The sequence below is a fragment of the Ovis canadensis genome, chromosome 6 (genome assembly GCF_042477335.2).
Source record: "Ovis canadensis isolate MfBH-ARS-UI-01 breed Bighorn chromosome 6, ARS-UI_OviCan_v2, whole genome shotgun sequence".
In the NCBI taxonomy this organism is placed as follows: Eukaryota; Metazoa; Chordata; class Mammalia; order Artiodactyla; family Bovidae; genus Ovis; species Ovis canadensis.
In genome coordinates this window covers 36036366-36061478 of record NC_091250.1, presented here as the reverse complement: position 1 = coordinate 36061478, position 25113 = coordinate 36036366, and the positions used below count along the sequence as shown (strand labels likewise).

Here is a 25113-nt window from a genome sequence, read left to right as displayed (position 1 = left end):
TCCATGAACAGTTAGTACCAGTCCTTTATATAAAAGGTGAGGGAGGGGATATGAGCTGATCAGAAGATGGCCAGTGGGCGAGATTTACTTGGCTTCATTCAGTGCCTTTGATAGATGAAAGGCTACAAGCCAAACTCATGTACCTACAGACTCCATGCCTTTTCTCGGAGTACTGAAGATGAGAGTCCTGTTTGGTTTTATATGAGGATTCCCCGCACCCCCTCGCCCCATCACACCTCAGAAAATGAAGGATATCTATCCTCCTCATTTAGGAAATGAGTGCTTGTAATAGAAACTTATTTTTAGTCAGCTGTTCCCCTTAGATGATTTATGCCACCTCTGACCTGCTTTCTGATAAAACATGACTTCATTCATGGCTCTGGAGATGACCTGGCATAAACCTGGAGTGTTAAGTCATTTTAATGATGGTTGGAGAGAGGATTGGATCTCCCACTGTAAGACTGTCTACTGTGAGGTTCTGTAAAGCAGCTGCGTTGCTAGTGAGGCCTGGTTACGTTTATCCCACTATTAGGTTCTTCAGTATTACTCACCTTTCTCAAAAGGAAAGAGGTTTTTCCAGCATGCAGAGTATCTGGCTTTTAATGGCTGTTGTGTGCTTAGTTGCTCAGTCGTGTCCAACTCTTTGTGACCCCATGGACTGTAGCCCACCAGGCTCCTCTGTCCATGGGGATTCTTCAGGCAAGAATACTGGAGTGGGTTGCCATGCTCTTCACCAGAGGATCTTCCTGACCCAGGAATTGAACCAGGGCCTCCTGCACTGCAGGCGGAGTCTTTACCACCTGAGCTCCCAGGGAAGCCCGTTGTAATGGCTACAGAGCTGAAATAACATTCATATACTTGGTTGCTCTTTGGCCTGTTTTCCCTTCGCTTTGTTAACTGACTCATTCTTGGAGGTTACAGTGGTTATGCTTTTCTGGTCAGCTGATGGTTGACCTTTCTTAGAAATGACACTTTCACCTCTCCAAGTATAAGAAGTTAATGCTCCAGTTTCATTGAGCATCTCATCTACTCAGTGAAGAATCAGGACATTCAGGATTGATTCCCATGGCCTGTGACCCCGAGTCAACTTGGGGCAAAGGGCTTTTCTCAGACATCCTTCTCCAAAGGCAGGGTCAGTGACTCCTTTTTTTTCTAAACTCTGTTTTTCTCAGTGATGATTTTTAAATGGTGATTTTGTTCTTTCAGTATCTAAAAATGCTTCCTATATTCCAGAACCTCAGTCATTAATACATCGGGGGAAATAACATACTCTCACATTCCTGTTCTCATACTTTTAATTGGGTAAAATACAGTCACATGTTTTATAATTATTGAGGTTTTTTGTTTTAAAATATATAGTTTCTTTGTTTTACAAGGGAGCTACATTATACTTTTTTGTTTTAGAGCTTATATGTTATCATGACATTCCAAAAAAAAAAGGTAAGTAAGTTCTGACATTTAAATATTTTCCGTCATTTACCTTTCCCTGTATCGTCATCACCAATAGTATTTCACATTTTGATTGATGTTGCCCTTCTATCATTCTTTATAACTCAATTCCTCCTGTTTATTCCTCTGCTTAAAAATTGCTTTCCCCAGCTACCTCCTGTCCCACTTTTATTCCTTGTTTGCCTCTATAAAATGTGGTTAAAAATAAAGCCTCTACTGTAAATCATTATTATTATACTCATTTGTATTTCTACCTAGAATATTTTAAAGCCCTCAAGAAGTTTCCGTTGTTCAGTCACCCTCCCTAAGCTATGATCTGTGTACTCTTTGGCCAAGTCTTTTGTTATTTTCTTTATTGAATTGTGTGTTATATGTCTCTGTCTGTGTGGGCATGGTTGATAAACTTTCAATTTAGCCACAATTAATGTGCTTTTGGATGAGTTCCTTTTTCTTGGGAGTTTGTTGATGGTATTTACTTTGTCTTGTGATTAAAAATGTGTGACAGAGTTCTGTAGCAAAATAATGCTTTCTTACCTGCTTGCACTCTTCCGTTTAGAAGAACTGATAGTTGACAACGGGCTCTTTTTAATTTTGGTTTCTACAACACAGGGGTTGCTAGGTAACTTCTAACCCCTTTCAACAAGAGAATAGTCAACAACAACAACAAATTTCTGCTCTCTTTAGACTGTATATTCCATCTAGAAGATCTACCAAATAAAAAATGACTTAAAACATTTTTTAAATGTGCAGTTCTATATAGACTGCCTTCTACATCTTTGGAACATGGCATCAAATATTTTTTAATTAAACTGCCATTATGATCTGCTTATTCTTAAGAAATTAACTTCTAAGCAACATTTGCCATCTCCAGGAAATATATGAAAATCCAGTTTAATTTGAAAATAGTAATTTTATGACAATATATCAAAATTTTGTTATTAAAATATCTACTTGGATTTCTCATTTACTTATATGACTTAAGTGTGGTACAGCTGTTCATACTAAACATTTTGTTTATTTAGGGGGAAAATGTACTTAAATTCTGTTATCCTGGTCATTACTTGAAAGTTTAACCTCATATTCTAAAGTTTAAATAATTTCAGTCTCACAAAGCATATAATTTTTACATAAAATTTTTAAAAATTAAAAAAAAACCTTTTAAGTTTTCATGTCTTCTATCAGATTTCCCCCATGATGTTTCTTTCTAGCTACTGCCAAAGTTAATAGTTACATTTTCCCCAGTAACAAGTAGTACACTTGCAAAGACTTTGAATATTATTTTATTGGAGTATAGTTGATTTACAATGTTGTGATTTGCAAAGATTTTAGGAATTGCTTAAAGCCTGTATTAAAAAATCCTTTGTTTAAGAATCATTCAAATAGCTAGAGCTGATATGTAGCAGGTATACATGAGTGGGGCTGTGCTGAAGGTTGCTGAAATATTTCCAAGATGGTGAGGGAATTCTGCTGCTCTAGGATACCTTGCCTCCTTCTCCATGACTCCCTGATCTTCCCCACAGTCCTGTAGCTAAAACAGGTGGTTTCTTGGACCTTCCTCCAATACTATGACCCATGCTTTGACATGCTAGCTGTTAAATGTTTTTATTATCACTCATGTGGATAGTGAGAGAATCATCATTTACATGTTTTGGTGTTTTTAAGAGTACCTTATGATAGAAGTACTTTATGTCATGTTAATAGCATTTCTAACTTTGTAAAATGCATAATTTGCTTTTAATAATCCAAGTAAATAAAACCATGGTCTCATTACTCTGAAAGATCTGCTTTATTACTTTATAATATGAAATTACCAATCTAAAGGAGAATATATCAATACATTGTAAAATAATTTAGGGGAAATCAGTAAGCATTGTGATTATCAGTTTACAGTTACCTGTTATGTGAGGATTATTCATTACAAAGTTTTACTATTTAGTATATGGAGGTGGTTGTTCACTTACTAAGTTGTGTCTGACTCTTGTGACCCCATGGACTGCAGCATGCCAGGCTTCCCTATCCTTCACCATCTCCCTGAGTTTGCTCAAACTCCTGTGAAGTAAAATTATATTGATTATTCTAATTATTCTAATTTCCTATCAATATAATTTTGTCCTAGTTTTACACCTTATTTATTGTGTAATACCTCTTTTTTTAAACATGTATTTATAATATCTGTATCAAATTAGACCGTATTTAAGTCATAGAATCGTAACACCTTAAACCTGGTTTGGAACAGAGATAAGACAATTCAACATTAAAAGCTCAGTTTCCTTAAGTGATTGGCCTCAGATCATGACATTATAGCGAATTAGTGGCAGAACTAAAACTGAGATGGATTTATACTTTGCTTATCTTTTCTACCTGCCTACTTCCTTAGTTTGCTTATGGGTCTGCGAGAGTGATGGGTGAGAAATGTCTTCTGAGATTCAGCTTAAAGCCTCGCTCCTAATAGAAATAGTGTTCTGCAGTCAGCCATAGAAATTTAGTCACCAAGATCTAAAGTTCCTTGTGTGGCGAAGAAGGAACACATGAACCATAAAAAAATCAGTGTACACATTTTTCTCCACCTCTTTCATCTTCTCTGCCCCTTTCTTTTCCTCCACTACATAGAGTTCCTAGAAGGGATCCCCAAAATGCTTAGACATTGTAAATGGCAGCTCTGTTACAGAGAATTACAGAGAATTGTGTTTCCTATTCTAGTAGATGAATGTTTCCTATTTTAGTGGCTTTTCAGAGTTAAAAAAAAAATGGCCACATCTCCATTGGTTTATGAAAATAATAGCCCAGTCTCTGACCAAAGAGGTCAAGTATTAGCAAGTGTCAGAGTGTCATAGAAATGTTTGCATTTCGGATGCAAGAAATTATGTATGCTTGTTCTGCTTGGGTTTTATTCAGTATTTTTTTTTTAATGTGGGTTTTTCATCTTGGTGTTTCAAAATATCTATTCCCTCATAACTTTCGTTTGCCTGTTTGTTTTTGGAAGGTATATATGTTAATAATCTATACACGACACCAACACCAAATGAATTTATACCTGTAACAAATTGGGACATGGTACCTAATTTTTTTGTGCAATAGAAATACTAAGTCAAACAGTTTATAATTGCTGCCTAATGTTTCAGCTTTGTTTGGCAATTTTCATTCTATAAAGACTGTTCATTAGGAACAGTCTTGTTTGGTGTATATATGTATACTTTTATCTTAGTGGAATTTGTTCTATAAATGCTTACTGAATTTTTCCTTGGAATTACTACTCTGTGTTAGGAAGAGTGAGGAGTAAATACACACGAGGACTTCTTTGGTTTTCTTCTCAGAGCTTTCCCTGCTGTAGTGAATTATTTATTTATTTATTTTTAAAGCTTTAATAGAACAAACATTGCTGCCAAGGAGCTGACATTCTGAAATAGCACTTCCCTTTGGGCACCTTGCAGTGGGGATCCTTTCCTTGCAGAGAGAGAGGGAGGGAGCCTGAGCCCAGGCTTGTTGGGGCGGGGGAGGGGGAGAAGGGAGAGGAAAGAGGGAGGAGACCTGAGTCCTGGGGATATCCTGCTGAGGTCAGTAACCTGCTGTTCCGTGGACGTCTAGTCTGACCCCATTTAGACCTGGAGAAGGCTCACGTCCAGCAGGGAGGCAGCCCAGGCGGCATGACAACAGGAAGGAAACACCTTTGTCTGGGAAACTTTGTGGAGACAGGCAGTAAAGGTGGCTGAGTAGCACAAAGCGGGAAGGGCTAGATCCAGCAGCAGGAACATAGTGCCCTGCTTGCAGTGGAGATATTTATCTGATGATTTGATCAGTAAAATATCTGTCTGTTGGAAGGAGAATGAATATGAGACCGCAAAGAAAGATTTCTGTATACAGTGCATAGTGTACATTGATGTGTACATCCTGATAGTTTGTAAAGAAGACTTTGGTTCCGCTTTTGAAGGAAAGTGTCTGCTACTCATATTTGAAGTACAGAGTAACTTACCTTTCACCAAAAAGAATTCTGTTCTTCCCTGAATCTGTTGGAGGCCTGCCACCTACAAAGTGTGTGCTCACGGACATGACTGACAGTATTTTGAAGATTCAATGACTAAGAATGCAATCAGTAAATCTTAGCTGTTTTTATTGTCACTGTGATTTTTTTCATCTACACTCTGGAGAAGATTGCAAAGGGATATTATCCTTTTGAAACAGTGAATAGTTGATGAAGATAAAATAGCAGAATAAGCTTCAATCTAGGGAGACAAAAGAAAAATCTGTCTCGGAACCACATTATCCTTAGAAAGATAGTGATTTTGACTGTGCGATTTATTTCATTCCGTAGAAAATATGGATGGGAGTGAGAAAATTTCAATGTGCTCTTGGTTTACGGCGGGTGGGGGCAGGAGGCAGTGTTACCTTGATTTCTGTCTGGTTGCAGTTACCCTTCATGTTTATTCTGTTTAGCCTTCTAAATGATTTTTGTTTTCTTTATAATCTCAGTATATCAGGTCAGAGGGAAAACTCAATATATAAGCAGATTGATATTATTTTACATTTGCTTTGAGAGTATTTACCATAGCATCCTAAATAGTGTTATGAAGGTTCTCTTTCAAACCCTGTACCCAAGCTATGAGTCATCACTGCAGTGATTCCTGAATGATACCATGTAGGAGACATTCCAAGACTGAACACAGCCAAGACCATTGGTCGGTGAAGAACTGTGTTCTGCCAGGAGCCTTGTGGCCTCTTACAGGTGTACATTCTATTTATTGGGACAGCCTCTTTCTATAAAGGACCTTTTTGGGGCAAAGAAAATTGGAACTTCATGGGCTCTCTGCTGGTTTGCCAGCTTGGTTCCCAGCGAGTCAGATAACTGCTCATGGTGACGTGCATTTCTCTAGGCCCCCCATCTCGGGCTGGTCTTTAGAGAGCAGCCTCACTCAGCCTGCTCACACCATTCTGAGCCAAGGACATTGCTGTCCTGAATGCCATACAGTATAGATAAAAATCTTACACCAGTTACATTCTGATAAAACACTGAGTTTACTCTGAGAATGCATTAACCATTTAGGTTTTACATTACTATTTTAAACAGAAAACAGCAAGGCAAGTGCTTCCTTCCTTCCTCAATATTTGGTCCATAAGTTGCTAAACCTAGCCTTAGGAATCTAAGGATATGCAGACAAAGACCCTCTTCTTACCATTGTTTCTTTGACCTTTTCTAAAATGACAAAATATTTCATTGTCTCCAACCCTAACCTCCTGAACTGTACTTGTCTGATAATAATTATTTGGAATACATGGATTCCTCAAATATGTCATGTCAGAAGTTTATTTTGTCATTTCAATTTACTTTACAGAATTTTTTTTCCGATTAATACCATCATTCTTCCAGGCAACCAAACTCAAAGCTTTATTGCTATAATCGAGTCCTTCTTCCTACATCTACAGTGTTACTAATAACCACTCATTTCTCAATCAGTAATATTTCCCTACTTTATCATTTTATTTCATTTTCTCTGCCACCCTTCTGTTCAGACTTATCACTTGACATCTGAACTATGGCAACAAGCCAATATCTTTTTTTAAAAAACAATTTAATTTTCTGTCTAGTTTTGGCTGTGCTGGGTCTCCAGCTGTGTGGACTTTTCTCTAACTGCAGCAAGCAGGAGCTACTGTCTAGTTGCATGCATGGGGTTCTCATTGCAGTGGCGTCTCTTGTTGGAGAGCACAGGCTCTGGGCTGCATGGGCTTTAGTAGTTGCAACTCCCAGGCTCTACAGCACAGGCTCAATAGTTGTGGTGCACGGGCTTGGCTGCTCCAAAGCATGTGGCATCTTCGTGGACTAGGGATCGACCTGCATCTCCTGCACTGACAGATGGATTCTTCACCACTGAGCCACTTGGGGAAGCACCATGCTTCTGCATCTTCTCCTGCATCACATTCACTAGGATGGCTTCAAACAAACAAGCAAACAAGACAGACAATAGCAAGGGTTTGGGAGGGTGTGGAAGAATTGGAGCCCTCGTATAATTGCTGACGGGAATGTAAAATGGCAGAGACTTTGTAAAACACAGTTTGGTAGCTCCTCAAAAGGTTAAATGTAAAATTATCATATAACCTAGCAATTTCACTCCTAGGAATTCTACTCCCAAGAGAATTGAAAACATATGTCCATAGGAAAACTTAGAAACAATGAACAGACATGTTTAGAGCTGCATTATTCACAGTGGCCTAAAGGTGGAAGCAATCGGCGTCTATCAACAGATAAATAGAAAAAGAGAATGTGGTATATGTATATAATGGAATACTCTTCTGCCTTAAGAAGGAAGGAGATTCTGATATGTTACACCATGGATGAATCTTCAAGACATTATGCCAGGTAAAATAAACCAGTCACAAAAGGACAAATATGATTCTGCTTATATGAAGTACCTAGAATAGTCAAATTCATAGAGACAAAGAGTAGAATTATGTGCTTAAAAATGATGACTTCTATGGTGTGTGAATTACATCTTAATTTTTAATTGAGACATGACAGTCTTAATACATTGACTTTTATGATGTCGTGTTGTTGAAGAAACAGCATGCCCCAGTCTCAGCTTAGTATTTCTGGCTATGTAGTGGAGAAAAGTAAGTGACCTCCCTTCTGACTCTGTAAAATAGGGATAAGAGTAACTACCTTTCCAGATGTTTGTGTTAAATGAATTAACATATCCAGTTACTTCTGGCACGGTATCTGGCATCACTAAGAACCTAGTAAATTTACTAAGACCTCTTGGGACGTGAGCCTTCAGCAGCTTCCAGTACTATTTCAGATACTATTTCCAGATATTCTGGAAAGTGGTCCAATTCCTTTGCCATTTTACCAATACTCTGTATTCTGGCTCAAAATTGCCTCTCCAGATTCTCCTAAGGCTATTTTATAGAAATCCTTCCTTCAGAATGGGCTTTTTTTTAGTCCCCCTAACGTTGCTTTGCATATTCTTGCAACTGTGTCTTTTCTTGAAAACAATGCTCTCTCCCTGTTCCTCTCTGAATTTCATCCTGCCTTAAGACTCAGCAGAAGCCTGTCCTCATGCATTAAACTTTTCCTCGCATTTCAGTACATGGATATCTCTCATTTTTGTAGCACCCAACATTTTCACTACATCTTTGATCAGTGAAGCCTTACTTTGGTTATATTTTTTAAGTATTTATCTTATCATGGGATCTTTTGAAAGTATGTGTCGAGCTAAATTAAAGCCCCTGAGCATTGGGTTACATGTTATAACCCTTTACCTTTTCCACAGCATTTACAACATTGTGTATTTGGGATAAACATCTGCTGTAGGTGAGTTAAGCTAGTGCTACATCTCAACAAGTACAGGGACTTAAACTAATGATTCTCTATTTTGGCTGCACCTTAGAAACACTTGGGGAATAAGGTTTCATTTTTAGGCCAACAAATCAGAACCTCTGAGTGTTAGGCCTCAACTTTATACCCAGATAATAATTATAACCAAGGCTGAGGACTGTTGGCTTCAACCAGTGAAATAACAGAAGCCAGTGGGTCTCAAACTTAATTGATAATCAGAGTTAAGATGTGATGATCACAGACTGACATGGGCAGAGATGCTTTGGGTAGTGCAAACTGCTCTGCAAATACTAGACAAATATTATGGTGCCGTCGAGACTTTGATGGCCTTGAGAAAGATCCTTAAACCCCCAAATTTTTCAGAGCCAATGGCACAGTGGGGAAATACCTAACTAGAGGCATCTAAAACCTCTAAACTCTGCATCATAGCTTTCATACCAGATGTGCATGCCTAGTTCCTTTTAGCTCTTAAAAATATTTAAACTCTTCATCTTTTCCAGGCTGGCCACCATTCAGCAGCAGACCCTCTCAAGATTGTCCACTTGCCTTTGCTCCTGGTTGAGTTGCCTCACATGGAAGCGGGAGATGGGCTCAGCGGCAGCCGGCAGGCCATGATCCAGGAGGTGCAGTGAGGGATAGAGCTGCTGGTAAGGCATGGCAACAGTGATGCTAGTTTGCAAGTATGTTTATTCTCACTCGAATGGTCAACCTCTCATCCAGTCTCCAGCTCTGTACTCTCTCAAATGCCTCTCTTATCTATGCTTACGATGCATGGCTTAGATTTTAAGGTCTGTGAATCCCCTAAAGCTGTGTGCTGACTTTAAATGTATACATTGTTAGTTTTTTTTTTTTTTTTTTCTGGAGAAAAGGAAGGTTTTCATCAGATTTTTAATGTCTGATATCTTAGTAAAAGAGAAATAAGAACTTCAAATACAGTAAGCACAGAGAAAGTTCCTGTCTTTAACCATTTGTTACAGTATTTCTTTTCTCCATTCTTACCTCACCTCTGGCTACTTTGTCTCAATCTTGTTGGGGACCAGAATAATGCTATTTTATGGTTATTTACTGGTCTGAAAGTGGGCATCTCTTGAGCTTAGGCAGCTAGGCTTCATGACAGTTTGGCTTTGTAGACCTAGCTGAGAACTAAAGTTTAGAATGACAGATATCAGAAGAGTCTATCTGATTTTCACATGATTTTTTTCTGAAAAGTGAAAATAGAGGTATGGACAAAGAGACACCCTTTTCATTATGTTCTTATAGTTGATCTTAATAAAGATCAATAATTTTGTTAATGGGCATCCCAACCTAAAGGTTTTTTCATTTTTTTTTAATCAGATCACTATCTTTTATATGGATATACAGAGGGAGGGAACTGATTTATTTTTCCCCCAAACATTCAAGATAAATGTGCTTAGTTGCTGGGTCATGTCCGACTCTTTGGCACCCCATGGACTGTAGCCTGCCAGACTCCTCTGTCCATGGGGATTCTCCAGTCAAGAATACTAGAGTGGGTTGCCATGCCCTCCTCCAGGAGATCTTTCCATCCCAGGGATCAAACCCAGGGCTTCTGCATTGTGGGCAGATTTTTTTGCCATCTGAGCCCCCAGCGAAGCCCATGAATACTGGAGGGGGTAGCCTATTCATTCTCCAGGGGATCTTCCCAACCTAGGAAACAAACCAGGGTCTCCTGCATTGCAGGCAGTTTCTTTACCAGCTGAACTACCAGGGAAGCCCTTAAGGTGAATAGTAGAATAAATTCTACTGTATATACCTTAGCTTGTTTAAATTGTGGATGCATTATAGAAGAGGAAGTACAGGCTAGCTAGAGAAAAGGAGGAGTGAGATTGTTTTTTTCATCTATAGTTCTTTAGCAGGTAATTCTGCTTTAGTTTCACTGAGTCTTGTTTATGCGTTCAGCATAGTAAATCTTCTAAAAAGCCTGTGCAGCTTAATCTCTGCCCACACTACAGATGCCTGAGGATATAAGTATCCACTCTGCCACTTGATACTTCTTAGAGACTGACCTGGTGCTGAGAAATCCTTTCCAACGTGTCCTCAGTTAAACTCCCATGCTTCCTGGATATTGCCATTTTTAAGACATAGGGCAAGTGCATCTGCCTAGATTACCTCTCTGCCCCGGGAATTTTAAGTCACCATGTAAGGGAAAGAGAACTCAGCACAGTGGTAACTCTCAGAATGAAAATTTTCCCCTTGCATGCTAATGTTTTTAGAGTAATCATTGTCACTGAAAATAGACTTCCTCTTTCCCCTCTCATACTGGAAAATCTTAGGTAATTATGAATAAAGCTTTCTTTGCTTTTCCCCTCCTCCCTGAGTGAATGCTTTGCCCCTCACTGTGGGGACTGTGGCTATTCTTTCTGTGTTTGTCTTTAACATGAGAACTGAGACCTACATTAAGAAAATTTTTATCTCAAGTCATAACATTAGTCAGAAGATTTTCTCTTCTTAGAGACGATGGGTGGATAAATAAGGAAAAGCAAAGTTTTAGGGGAAAGTATAAGAAAAATCACTAACAAGAAAAGTGGACAGGGATTTCCCTGGTGGTCTAGTGGCTAAGACTCCATGCTCTCAGTGCAGAGGACCTGGGTTCCATCCCTGGTCAGGGAACCAGATCTCACGTGCTGCAGCTAGACCCAGTGCAGCCAAATAAATAACTAGTTTTTAAAAAAGAAAAGAGGATAGGAGATTAAAATATTAGCTGTTATTATTATTATTTTTTAAATTTCAAGTCACTCCTGAAGGAGTCCTTCCTTCATATCCAAAAAGAATCTGATTTTGCATCCAGTTTTTTTTTACAGTTTGGTAAGCTCAGCCTAGGACTTCTTTTCAATAGTAAATAAGCTGGGGCTTATTTTTAGTAATGTTGATTAGCTGTGTGTTCCATGGGAAAGTTATTTAACCTCTTTAAGCCTTGTTTTATTTGGCAAGGAGGAAAATAGGTCAGAGTTAAATAATAATAGAATTGTGTAATGTTATATGGATAATATGTTCAGGGCTTGGCACATAGTAAGTTCCCAATTGTATAGTAGCATTTTTTTATTATTATTAATCACTATCACTAATGTTGCTTTTAGTTTTTTAGTAATGAATTCATTCAAAAGGTGTTTATTGACCACCTATCAAATACCAGGTACTCTTTAAGAAGGGACATATTAATGAGCAAAACAGACAATAGTCTTTCCTTGTTTATAGAGTGGGAGCCAGACATAAATACAGATGCATACTACATAGAATATCAGGGAATACTAAGCATAAGCATTTTGTCAGAAAAAGGAAATTGGAGGCACAGTGAGTTAGTAATTGAAGACAGAGGAGTCAGAAAAGACATCAGGATAAAATTGCTTGCTGAATAAAAAACATGAGAAAGGAATATGCTCATACCATAAAGTTACATGGGGGCAGAGTGTTCCAGTAGAGGGGAAATACCGCAAAGCCCCGAGAGCAGTTTTTTTTGGAGTGATTCAAAGAGAATCAGAACATCATGTACAGCTTCTTCATGCATCACCAATAAACATTTGCCCAGGTACCCAAGTGGATGATACAGATAAGAACTTTGGAAGTTCAGAGAATGGCAAGGTACATCTAGACTAAAACAGGTAGAGAGGATTCCATGAAGGAAGGTGGTGGTCTGGATCTCGGAGGCGAGGAAGAATCTGGATAGTTGGTAAAAGGGTACAAACCTTCAGTTATAAGATAAATAAAATCTGAGGATCTAATATATAATGTGACTATAGTTGACAATGCTGTATTATATAATTAAAGTTTGCTAAGAAAGTACAACTTAAATGTTCTCACCAAAAAAAAAAAAAAAAACCCAAGAACCTAAACGTCAGGTGATGGTGGTGGTAATTAACTTGATGGGGGAAATTCTTTCACAGTATCTATGTCAAATCATCACATTGTATACTTCATATATTTTAGTTTCATTTGTCATTCATACCTCAATGAAGCTTAGATAAAAACTCGAAAGTAAAAGTTCTAGTTAAAATTACTTTTGTACAGTTCACAGTCATACAGCCTCACATCCCAGTGGACTGAAGTAAATGAGAAATAGCATGAGGTGGAATAAAATTAGGATATTGGCTTTGCAGGCAGGAGTGCACCAGGAAAAAGGAAGAGGCAGACAACTTTTCACAGAGTTGGCAAGTAGTGGGCAGGAAGATGGCAAGATCAGTGAGGTCAATTTTTGTAAAAGTCTTAAGGGCAGTTTAAAGATTATTACCTGCTCTCATATAAATATTGAGGAACAGCTGAAGCAGATAAGTAACATGGTAAATTCAGGTCTTTAGTGATATTATTATAAGTAGTCTAGAAGAGTGAGGGAGATGAAGGAAGTGGTTGCAGTCATTGAGTGAGGTTGAAAACATGGATTATGGTAAGAGATAAAACAGAAAAGGGAAGATAGGTTTGATATATTTTAAAGAAAAACGATGTAACTGCTTAATTGCACACAAGAGATTAAGAAGAAATGTTTTTAAGTTTTAAATTGGCCAATGAAGTGTGGCCATTATAGGAAATTAGAGGAAATAGGGTACCCAGAGGTGACATATGGCTTCCCTGAGTCCATGTCCCTAGTTACTGGCAGAACCCAGACCAGCTCCACGTCTCCATATTGACAGCTCCTGCCTGTGCCTTCTGTAGGAAATATTAGTGATTTGTATTTTGCCAGATTGCTTGTGGAGAACAGAGTTAGAATGTTTGGATTTGCCTATTCACACTGTCTTATAGCCACTTTTTCTAATTAATGTGGACATTTTTTTATTTACTCTCACATGAAACAGATCTAAGTTGCTTAGAAAGGGTCAAAGAAGCATTGGTAAAACTAGAAGAGGTTCATCGTATATGCTTAGAGTCTCCCATCTGTGGTGATTATTGTTTCCTGATTTAAAACATCGTCTTTCTGTCTTTCCAGTAGTTTGAGATGGAACAGTTATTTATATCGTTGTACCTTTTTTCTGTTTATTTTTCTAAAGAAAAATGCCTTTTCTCATCCTAGATATAAATCACCACCCATATTTTTAAAATGAACACTTCAGACGTCCCTTCCTTCTAGACCAGTCTTATAAACTGAAATTCATTGTCGTTCTGATAGGCCTGATCGATTTATCCTTTGAACCATAAGACTTTAAACAAAAAAAAAGACCCTAGAGATCGTCCAATGCAGTGCTCTTCAAACTGCACCCTTCAAACTATTATTTTGCTACCCATCTATTTGTTATTAAAAATGTTCTCATTTTTAATGAAATGTAACTTTCTAACAAAGGAGCAGGAATGTACTTAAAAGAGAAAATTTTAGTTCTCTATCCACACTAGTGTTACACGTCTCTCTTTATACATTCCTTTTCCTTCTCCATTATACATGCACATTATAATACAAGTCATGACTGAATCTTATGAAAGCAAAATCTTCACTATCTGTGGTGTCTTATCGTATATTCGTATAATGCCCAGTTTGGTCTCATATAGTTTCTATGTCCCAAGAGAGTGAATTCTGGAAGACATGGGTTTCTCCTGAGAACTTTGGCAGTCCCTGAATTCACAAATAGCACTGTAACACTTTGGACATCAGTGCTTGTCCATGAATGACACGTACTGTGAGTTTGGAACGAGTCAGCCATGCTAAAATAGACTGCACCCTATGAAAGTTATTTTCACCATTCTTGTATTTCAGTTTCCCTATCAAAAGGTGAAGTATCAGCTGCCTCTATTGATCTCAGGATATTTTAAGCATAAATGAGTGAGTCTTGGTGAAAACACTTTGTATTCTGAAAGAAAGTTGCGGTGCAACTAAAGACAATGGAAACCTTACCTGTCTTTACAGATGTCAATCTAACCAAACCTCCTCCTCCAAGTGTGAAATTAATTTGTTATCTTGGCTTTTTTAATGTTGAAAAGATGGAGAGAACAAGTAACAGTTTTCTGAGAATCTGGGATCACACAGTTAACATCGTGTATGTTTATAATGTGTCTCCCAGGTGGCACTAATGGTAAAAAGCCCGCCGGCCAGTACTGGAGACATAAGAGGTGTGGGTTCGATCCCTGGGTTGGGAAGATCCCCTGGAGTAGGAAATGGCAATGGAGAATCCATGGACAGAGGAACCTGGTGGGCTGCAGCTCCTAGGGTCACAAAGAGTCAGATACGACTGAAGCAACTTAGCATGCACTCATGTAATTTTCAACCAAGAACACATACAGTCCTTTGAATGTTAGTGGTGGAGTTGAGGGGACTTAAAAATGCAAAACAAAACCAACCAACCAACCAACCAAGAAAATACCTTGACCATCTTTTCCGGATCTTGAATCCCTCTCACATGCACATGTACACACGCAGCTTTCCCTAAATTCTTCTCGTCATCTTGCTTCTTACTTCGTTGAGAACAGGGCACTTGCTAAGCAGGAATGCCTACCACTTTCTTTCCCACTCACACCCCCAAATCCAGCTTCTCCACATCTCTCTGCTCATTCTTACCACTCCTAATTTCCTTTTTCCATGAATTAATCATTTCCTAATTGTTCCCTCTGATTCTTTGCTTCCACTCCCCCTCCCCCACGCCCCGCTGGTCAATTTAAAGCACTTTAGTGTGCTCTTTCTTAAATGCAGATATAAGTAGGTATTGTTGTTGTTTAAACTTTGCGATCCCCATGGACTGTAGCCCGCCAGGCTCCTCTGTCCATATTATTTTCCAGGCAAGAGTACTGAAGCGGGCTGCCATTTCCTTCTCCAGGATATCTTCCTGATCCAGGGATCAAACCCACATCTCCTGCACTGGCAGGCAGATTCGTTACCTCTAAGCCACCAGGGAAGCGTGCAAGCATGTATACCCCTTCTTCCCTTTGATAGGTGTCTGTTGGCAAACTTTGTTAAAGTACCCATGCCCCTCCCTACACACCTGCCTTTCAAAGTTATTACAATTAAAATGAAGTTCATTTGCTAAGTGCAGAAAGGGATACGATGTGGGGACTTGTAGGGCCACCTACCTATCCTCTTTTCAGCCAGTGTGGCCCTGAACAGCTCTGTGAACTCTTGCTATCTAAAGAGCTCAGCTTGGAAAACCATTGGCCTATAAGAAGTAGATCAAACTCTGTGTTTGATATTCCTTACCTGGCTCTTGATCACTCTTCAACCTCCTGTCACCATATTGACTGTCTCTCAGATTATGTGATATAGTTATTCCTAACTGTAGGTCTTAAACCTAACATAATATTTCATACATTCAAGCTTTCATGCTTCTTCCTCTCCTGGTTAACTGTTCTTTTCCCATAAAGCCTCAGCTCAGATTTCCTATCAGCACATCCTCATATTTGGGGCATTTCTTGTCCCTCAAACGTCACACTCACTGTAGTCCTGTTTGCCTGTCTTCTCTGAAATCCTTAGGACAAAGGCTGTCTTATCTTCCATGCCTAACATTTTGTACAGTGTTTGGTTACAGAGTAGGCACTTAATCACACTCTTCAGAAGAAAGAATTCACTTTGTGATCACATCTTCTATTATTTGTTGTTCTCTCTGGCTCCTTCAAATAGATACACCTGCCCTTTAAGTGGGAATGGGGCAGAGGAGGAACTGGGAGGGTAAATTAGAATTTACAGTGTCCAGACTTGGTAATTTTGTATACAGTTACATTATTTCAGAACTTGAACCTCAGAGCTACTCAGCTGTAACTGTTGTTGTTGAGTTGCTCAGTCCTGGGGCAACTCAGTCCTGGTCCAACTCTTGCCACTCCATCGACAGTAGCCCACCAGGCTCCTCTGTCCGTGTGATTTCCCAGGCAAGGATACTAGGGAGGGTTGCTCTTTCCTTCTGCAGGGGATCTTCCTGACCCAGGGATCCAACCTGCATTTCCTGCACTACAGGTCTTCACCACTGAGTCACCTGGGAAGCCCAGTTGTAACTATCACTTGCATAAGTAACATTTGATGGTTATGTATTTTTTCTCTAAAGTGTGTGCTGCTGCTGCTGCTGCTGCTAAGTCGCTTCAGTCATGTACGACTCTTTGTGACCCCATAGACAGCAGCCCACCAGGCTTCCCTGTCCCTGGGATTCTCCGGGCAAGAACCCTGGAGTGGGTTAATATTTCCTTCTCCAATGCATAAAAGTGAAAAGTAAAAGTGAAGTCGCTCAGTTGTGTCTGACTCTTAGCGACCCCATGGACTGCAGCCCACCAGGCTCCTCCGTCCATGGGATTTTCCAGGCAAGAGTACTGGAGTGGGTTGCCATTGCCTTCTCTAAAAGTGTGTGCTAAGTTACTTCAGTCATGTCTGATTCTTTGTGACCCTATGGACTGTAGCTCTCCAGGCTCCTCTGTCCAAGGGATTCTCCAGGCAAAAATTCTGGAGGGGGTTGCCATTCCCTTCTCCAGGGGATTTTCCTGCCCCAGGGATGAAACCCGTGTCTCTTATGTCTTCTGTATTGACAAGTGGATTCTTCACCACTCGCACCACCTGGGAAGTATCCCTAAAGTATCCTACCCTAAGTAAATTGATTACACTTGGGATTTGTTGGCTGTTATGGGAGACATTAAGGATATTCTGATTCCAAGAGCATTCATTAACACAAATGCTTCACCATAGGAAGAGAAATTTAAAAGCTGTTATGAATGATATATGATGTCTATTGGGTGATAGTTTTAATGAATAAACACACTCAAGACCTTGCTTGGTGAGACATAAATACAGGAAATGTCTTGAAAATTCCAGAAAGTTTAGTTGATGATGGATTTTCTGACCCAGCAGATTTTTATTTTGTTCTGTTTTTCACCGTCAGGGGAAAGGAGGCAGGTTGGTCAGTGTACTTTTGAATGTAGGCTTTTGTGGGAGCCGTGTGTTTGGCAGAGATATCCAGGTGCCTTGTGATGATATGAGGACATCGCTGGGATTGTATGCAAGCTTGCAGGGCTAAATCAACATTCTGGATCTCTAGAGAGCATTTCAGGAAAGACCTCTGAGCTCTAGGTTCCCTAACCAAACAGTGACATGTTTATTAAAATTCATAGCTTCAAAGGAGGGTAAATAAACTTTCCACATCAAATGCAGAATTGAATACTTGAAGTGTGTTTTATTTAGAACAACAACAGAAAAATGTATAGCTTTTTGATATATATTTACTAAAAGTATAAAACCAGATGGTCTCAAAAAGATTTTTTTCCCTTACTTAATTTCATACATTTTTAAAAACCATTTTTAAAGTGGAAATGTATTTAATTTTAAATGGGTTAGTTCAGGTGTACAGCAAAGTGATTTAGTTTTACACACACGAATATATTGTTTTCTGATTCTTTTCCATTATAGGTTATTACACGATACTGAATATAGTTCCCTGTGCTGTACAGTAGGTCCTTGCTGTTTATCTATCTTAAATATAGTAGTGTATATCTGTTATTTCCAGATTTCTAATTTACCCTCTCACCTCCCCTTTGGTACGCATAAGTTTCTTTTCTGTGTCTGTTTTGTAAATACATTTGTATCATTTGTTTAGATCTTACATGATACTGGTGTTTCTCTTTCTGACTTGCTGCACTTAGTATGGTAGTCTCTGGGTCCATCCATGTTGCTGCAGATGGCATTATTTCATTCTTCAGTATAGGCGAGTAATATTCCATTGTGTATAGGTAACACATCTTTATTCACTCTGCTGTTGATGGACTTTTAGGTTGCCTCTGCATCTTGGCTGTGGTAGACAGTGCTGCAGTGAAAGTTGGGGTCCATGTATCTTTTCAAGTTAGAGTTTTCTCTGGATGTACCCTGAGGACTGGGGTTGCTGCACCATACGTGTGTGCGTGCTCAGCTGTGTCTGACTCTTTGCAACCCCGTGGATTGTAGCCTGCCAGGCTCCTCTTCCCATGGAGTTTTTTTTAGGCAAGGATACTGGAGTGGGGTGCCATTTCCTACTCCAGGGGATCTTTTCAACTCAGGGGTTGAGCCCACGTCTCTGGCATCTCCTGCATTGGCAGGTGGATTCTTTACCACTAGCACCACCTGGAAGCCCTGCTGGACCATATGGGCATTATTTTCAGCTTCTCACGGAGTCTGCATACTGTTCTCCATATGGCTGCACCAATTTACATTCCCACCAGCAATGTAGGAGAGGCCCCCTTTCCCCCACACCCTCTCCAGCATTTATTACGGATATTTGTAGACTTTTCAGTGATGGCCATTCTGACTGGTGTGAGGCGATACCTCACTGAATTGGGCCAGTGATGAACCATGAACTTAAGGGTCTATTAGAAGGTAGGCTTGAACATGTAGAAGCAATTGTCTCACTTTTGGAATTGTGGTTACTTTTGCCATTTGAAAAGACTCTGATGTTGGGAAAGATTGAAGGCAGGAGGAGGAAGGGACGACAGAGGATGAGATGGTTAGATGGCATCACCGACTCAATGGACATGAGTTTGGGTAAACTCCAGGAGTTGGTGATGGACACAGAGGCCTGGTGTGCTGTGGTTCATGGGGTCGCAGAGTTGGACATGACTGAGCGACTGAACTGAACTGAACTTGCTTTTACTTGGGCTTCCCAACCCCTTAGAGGGTGGCTCAGATGGTAAAGAATCCATCTACAATGCAGATTTCCCAGGTGGAACTACTGGTAAAGAATCCACCTGCCAAAGTAGGAGAGAGAAGAGACGTGGGTTCGCCCCTTAGGTCAGAAAGGGCCTCTGGAAGTGGACATAGCAATCCAGTCCAGTATTCTTACCCGGAGAATCCCTTGGACAGAGGAGCCTGATGAGCCACAGTCCTTGGGGTTGCGAAGAGTTGGACAGGACTGAAGCGATTTAGCACAGGAAGAGAAAAAATGCTTCCCTGTTGGATCTTCAGATAATGTACTTAACATCTTTGACCCATTGGTAGACTGTTTTTCCATTAAACTAGTTTATCAGCAATAGCAGATAATACTCTTGATGATAGATAGTATAAACCTGAGACTGTTTGGTTTATATCCTATTAGAATACAAAGGTCACAATGATATGATATGCACAACTGACATTGATATGAAAAACTGCGAATTTGTTTTTAGAGGACATTCAGGGGAAAATGTAAGCTTTAAACTTCCACTGTTATTTCTCTAAGCCTCAGTTCAATAATTATTTCTATTTTGAAAATTTCTTCTAGAGTTTTGTTTTGTGAATGTAGTAAAAGATACATTAATTTAAAAAATCCTGCTACATCTCTACTTGTTATATGTTTATTCAGCCTTTGTCTAATTACTTTCTCATTTAGTTCTCATTTCCTCCCTCCTGCTTGTTAAACCGTTTTTCATTTTCCTCCCTTTCTGAGAGCACTGCTTCCTGCTGTTCAGTAGTTCAGAGACCATGTGTCATATATATATACACACACCATGTGTCATTATATATATATATATACACACATATATACATATACACATGCATATATATATAAACACACACACAGACACATTCATGTCACGCTTTTCATCAAAATAAGAAAGAAGTTTGACTTCACCGCGGTACTTAAGTTTTATGTTCAAGGTCTAAGGTTTATGTTCATGAGACAAATATGACTTTGAAAGTGAAAAGAAAGCGATAGTTTCTCAGTTGTGGACAACTCTTTGTGAGCCCATGCACTGTAGCCCACCAGGCTCCTCTGCCCATGGATTTCCCCAAGCAAGAATACTGGAGTGGGTTGCTGTTCCTTTCTCCAGCAGATCTTCCTGACCCAGGGACTGAACCCACGTCTCCTGCATTGCAGGCAGATTCTTTACCGTCTGAGCCAGCAGGGATGCTGTTATGACTTAAGACACTCGATAATACTATGATTTAAAATCTTTGTAATTGAATCCTTCTACCCCAGAAAAGTGAGAATTAAATTCTTTAAATTCAAGTATTTAGCTAAATCATTTAAATACTTTTAAGAGTTTAACTTAGAAACATTCCATTTGACATATTTTTATTTATTTTGATTAACTTTTATTGGAATATAGTTGCTTTACAGTGTCACATTAGCTTCTGTTGTGCAGCAAAGTGGATCAGCTATATGTATGCATATATCGCCTCCTTTATTTAGATCTCCTTCCCATTTAGGTGACCACAGAGCACTGAATAAACTTCCCTGTGCTGTGCAGTAGGTTCTCCTTAGTTATCTATTTTTTACATAGTAGTGGGTATATGTCAGTCTTGATTGCCCAATTCATCCCCTTTTCTCCCCGCCTGGTATCCGTAAGTTTGTTCTTTTCATCTGTGTCTTTGGTTCTGCTCTGCAAATAAGTTCATTTGTACCATTTTCCTAGATTCCACATATAAGCAATATTTTTTTCTCTGACTCCCTTCACTCTATATGACAGTCTCTAGGTACATCCACATCTCTGCAAATGGGACTATTTCATTCCTTTTTATGGCTGAGTAATATTCCATTGTATGTACCACGGATATATTTTAAGTTAGATGAATTGCCTTTAAAGGCAAAATTATCTCTTCCTCAAAAAAGGCACCATTTTCCCTTTGAATATGTAATTGAGAAGAACTGTTTTCCTGTTGAAGTGGTTCATATTTACATATCTTATTTGTGATATTGTTTAATATAAAGTATTTCCTAAAAATTTTATGGAAAGTCTAAGACTATATTTCCATTCATTGATAGTAATCAACACAATATATACTGAGGCAAAAAGTGTGTTTTTTTTAAAGTGATCAGTTCTGAGTGCATTTGGTGCAGTGCTTATTTTTTGTTCCCATTGCAGTGCTCAGTAGCTTTTAGTAAATTTTAAAACCATTAGTTGATAATATTTAAAGCAGTAACTTTTTAAGTGGTGGGGGGGGGGTGTTTCTTCTTTGTGAGCTTTTTAAAGAAAAACTTCATTTCACTGAGAGGGTTTCAAGGCTACTTATTATGAATTATGAAAGCAAACTATAAAGCAATGAAAAGTCACCTCCAAGTTGGGACTAGAGTTGAATCTCTCCCAAGACATCTTCGTCCAGAATCTATGGGTTACTATCTCCTGTCCTCCAGATTTGTGTGACCGTAGAAATTAACTGTATATTTTAGGAGATAGCAACCACTCCCATCTTCTCTCTTCTTTGACTTCTTGTAAACATAGATATATGTCCAATGAACTGGTTCTCTGACTCATAAATATAATGAATATGTACTTATATAGCTATCTCTTCAAACTTCAGTTTTATAGAAAGCTTGCAAAAACTGTGGATAAGTAGCAAACATACATTAATCTTACTTAATGGATAGCTGATGCTGAAAATAATATAAAAATCAAATTATTGATATTGTTTTCCTAGCCCTTATCATTGATAAGCCTGAGTCTTCTGAGAGATGAGGTGACTGCTTCAGGGTGGAGTGATGAATTACTGTGGCTCAGATCTGCCTGTTCAATCCTCTGAATATACAGTGGTTCTATTTCCACAGCCACAGACTGCCTCTATTAAAGAAAAATCTGTAATTCATACTTTATTTTTTAAATCTTTTCCCTTAACTATTATTATTAAACAAATACTGGAAAGATTTTTTTTTAATCACTTATTGTTTTCAGTTAATGAATGTTTTCCTTCTCTGAAATTCTGGTTTTCTCAAAAGCAATAGTTTTTTAGTTTCTTCTAAATAACACTTAGTAGTTTTAGTAATATCATAGCTTTAGTTAATGGCCACACTAAGCCCTTATTTTGAACCACATTCTCTTTTTATAGCAAAGCTTGGGTTTTTATTATCATTTATAATTTATCAAAGAGTACTTTGTCTTTAGATTCCAGAGTTTTGTGATAGAGTTACTGTCAAAGAGTAGTGGATACTATGTTAACACCGTAAAGATTTTATTATGAAGACGGGCTGTTTGTTACTGTGGCAGGCAAAATGAAACTAGTAAATACAAACATTTTCTGAAACAAAACAGAATGTGAGTAAGTAAAAGTATCCAATAGTGTTGGATGCCTGGCCAAATATTTTTTAGTGAAACCCTTTCAGAAATGTCACCGGAAACATTGGATTTCATAGTTATCCTTGTAAACTGAAAGTGACGTAGTGGAGTTTGAGCTCATGAAGTACTTGGATTTCTCTCTTACTTAGATTAGGGTCCCTAACACTGTGCTTGGCACAGTAATAAATGTTTGGTGGATTGATAGTGATTACTAAACAAGGAGGAGAGCTGGAAAAATGCAAGCAACAGCCAGTTAGTTATTTTGAAACATTTTATATAAGTTTATATGATAAAAGTAGTGCCGTATGACTATGTTATACTAAGTGAAAAACTACTTCCATTCTTATGTAGACCATATAAATTCATATTTGGCCTATATAATTATATCAGAATACATAAAACCAAATTTGTTTAGATTTGGAAAGGAGTGGTAGGTGAGGGTTTTATACTTTGAATTTACTGGAAAATAATATTTCTAGTTTTAAAAGCTATCCTAAGTAATACTGTGAACAGTTGGGAATTGAATGTGCTTCTGTCCATGAAAGGCCTTTGTATATTTGTCAGGACATTTCATCACACAGAGAGGAGTGCACAGGTGCCTGAGCTCTTAACTGCAGTACTGATGCTGCTGAGCAGTAGAGAATACCAAAAAGACTCAGATTAACAAGGTTGAGGAAATATTTTCAGCAAGATTTGAGTAAATTTTCAATATAATAAGGAATATATAATCTCTGTGAAGGCATCCCAGCTCCTTGAGGTAAATTTATCCCCTGTCTGTGTCTCCAAAGCATGTCGTATATGATTTTTTAGGAAACTAACCACTCTATTTTCTTTGGTGCTTAAAGTAACTCTCTTCCTCAGGGACAAGAATCTTGAGTCCTTGGTGCATCCCAGGCACTTAACAGATATATTTGAATGAATAGTCTAGTACTGCCAAAAATTATAGACATTGTATAATATTAGGCAAGGAGTAGATAGAAGAAAAGTGCTGTCAGTTATTCAGAATAACTTTCTAATGGGGTGAACTTTAGTTATGCTTTTTTCTTCCCCCCTGCCCCCCCGCCAAGCTCAGAGTCCTATCTTCCCAAATAGCTCAGTTGGTAAAGAATCTACCTGCAATGCGGGAGACCCTGGTTTGATTCCTGGGTCAGGAAGATCCCCTGGAGAAGGGATAGGCTACCCGCTCCAGTATTCTTGGGCTTCCCTTGTGGCTCAGCTGGTAAAGAATCCACCTGCAATGTGGGAGACCTGGTTTCGATCCCTGGGTTGGGAAGATCTGCTGGAGAAGGGAAAGGCTACCGACTCTAGTATTCTGGCCTGGAGAATTCCATGGACAGTCCATGGATTTGCAGAGTTGGACACAACTGAGCAACTTTCACTTTCTTTCAGAGTTCTAACCACTTGACTGCCAGGGAATTCCCGTGTGTGTGTCTGTGTGTGTGTGTGTGTGTGTGTGAGAGAGAGAGAGAGAGAGAGAGAGAGAGAGAGAGACAGAGAGAGAGAGACAGACAGAGACAGAGACAGAGACAGAGAGAGAGAAAAGTAAGATGTCTCTTGGAAAACTGAAAGGTATTGCTTGTGGGAATACTTGAGCTCTGGGTCTAACTGCAGAACAATAATTTGAAAAGTTTAAAGGTTATATATATTCCAAAAGTATAAATTTTTTTTTCAAAAGTTGAAATTTATTTAGACGTTATAACTCCTTTGAATTGATTTTAGCAATGTATATTTCCCTGTAACACCAATCTAGCTAGGCCTTCTAATTTATTGGTCTGAAGTATATGACATTCTATTTTTTTTTTATATTCTCTATATCTATAGATATGACACTTAGGTTTATTTTTTTTAAATTGTATGAGTGATTTTTCTATCCACTGTATTATCTTTTCTAAGAATTTACACTTAAATTCATTTATTAAGTATAATATACAGGTTTTTGTTATTAATTTTCTTATTATTGTCAATTCCCCCCCACTTTTTTTTTTCACTTAACGTTTGTTTTGTTTTCTAAATTATTTGGTTGGAATGCCTAAGTCATTTATTTTATTTTGTGTTGTCAATAAAAGGAGTTTAAAACTCTAGTTATAATAATTTGGTTACAGCCCATGTATTTTGGGCTTCCCTGGAGACTCAGCTGGTAAAGAACCCACCTGCAATGCAGGAGACCTGGGTTGGGTTCCTAGGGAGGGAAGATCCCCTGGAGAAGGGAAAGGCTACCCACTCCAGTATTCTGGCCTGGAAAATTCCACGGAATGTATAGGCCATAGGTCACAAAGTGTCAGACATGACTGAGCGACATTAACTTGCATGTATTTTGAGATGTGCTGTATTCATTATCATTTTTTTCAGAAATTTTTAAAAGTTTAAATTTCTTCTTTGAACAAGAAGTTATTTAGAAAAAGAAATAAAAATCACTTCAGTTTATACTTCACTTGACTATTATT

At 38.6% G+C, this 25113-nt stretch overlaps 1 protein-coding gene across 1 annotated transcript in view; it reads left to right on the top strand.

Moving 5' to 3' along the window:
• TET2 (tet methylcytosine dioxygenase 2) overlaps window positions 1-25113 on the top strand; it is a 133798-nt gene that overhangs the window by 33079 nt on the left and 75606 nt on the right. The window contains exon 2 of the mRNA XM_069593577.1: window positions 9274-9420. The gene's annotated coding sequence lies outside the window, so the exon portion shown is untranslated. The remainder of the gene's footprint in view (window positions 1-9273; window positions 9421-25113) is intronic.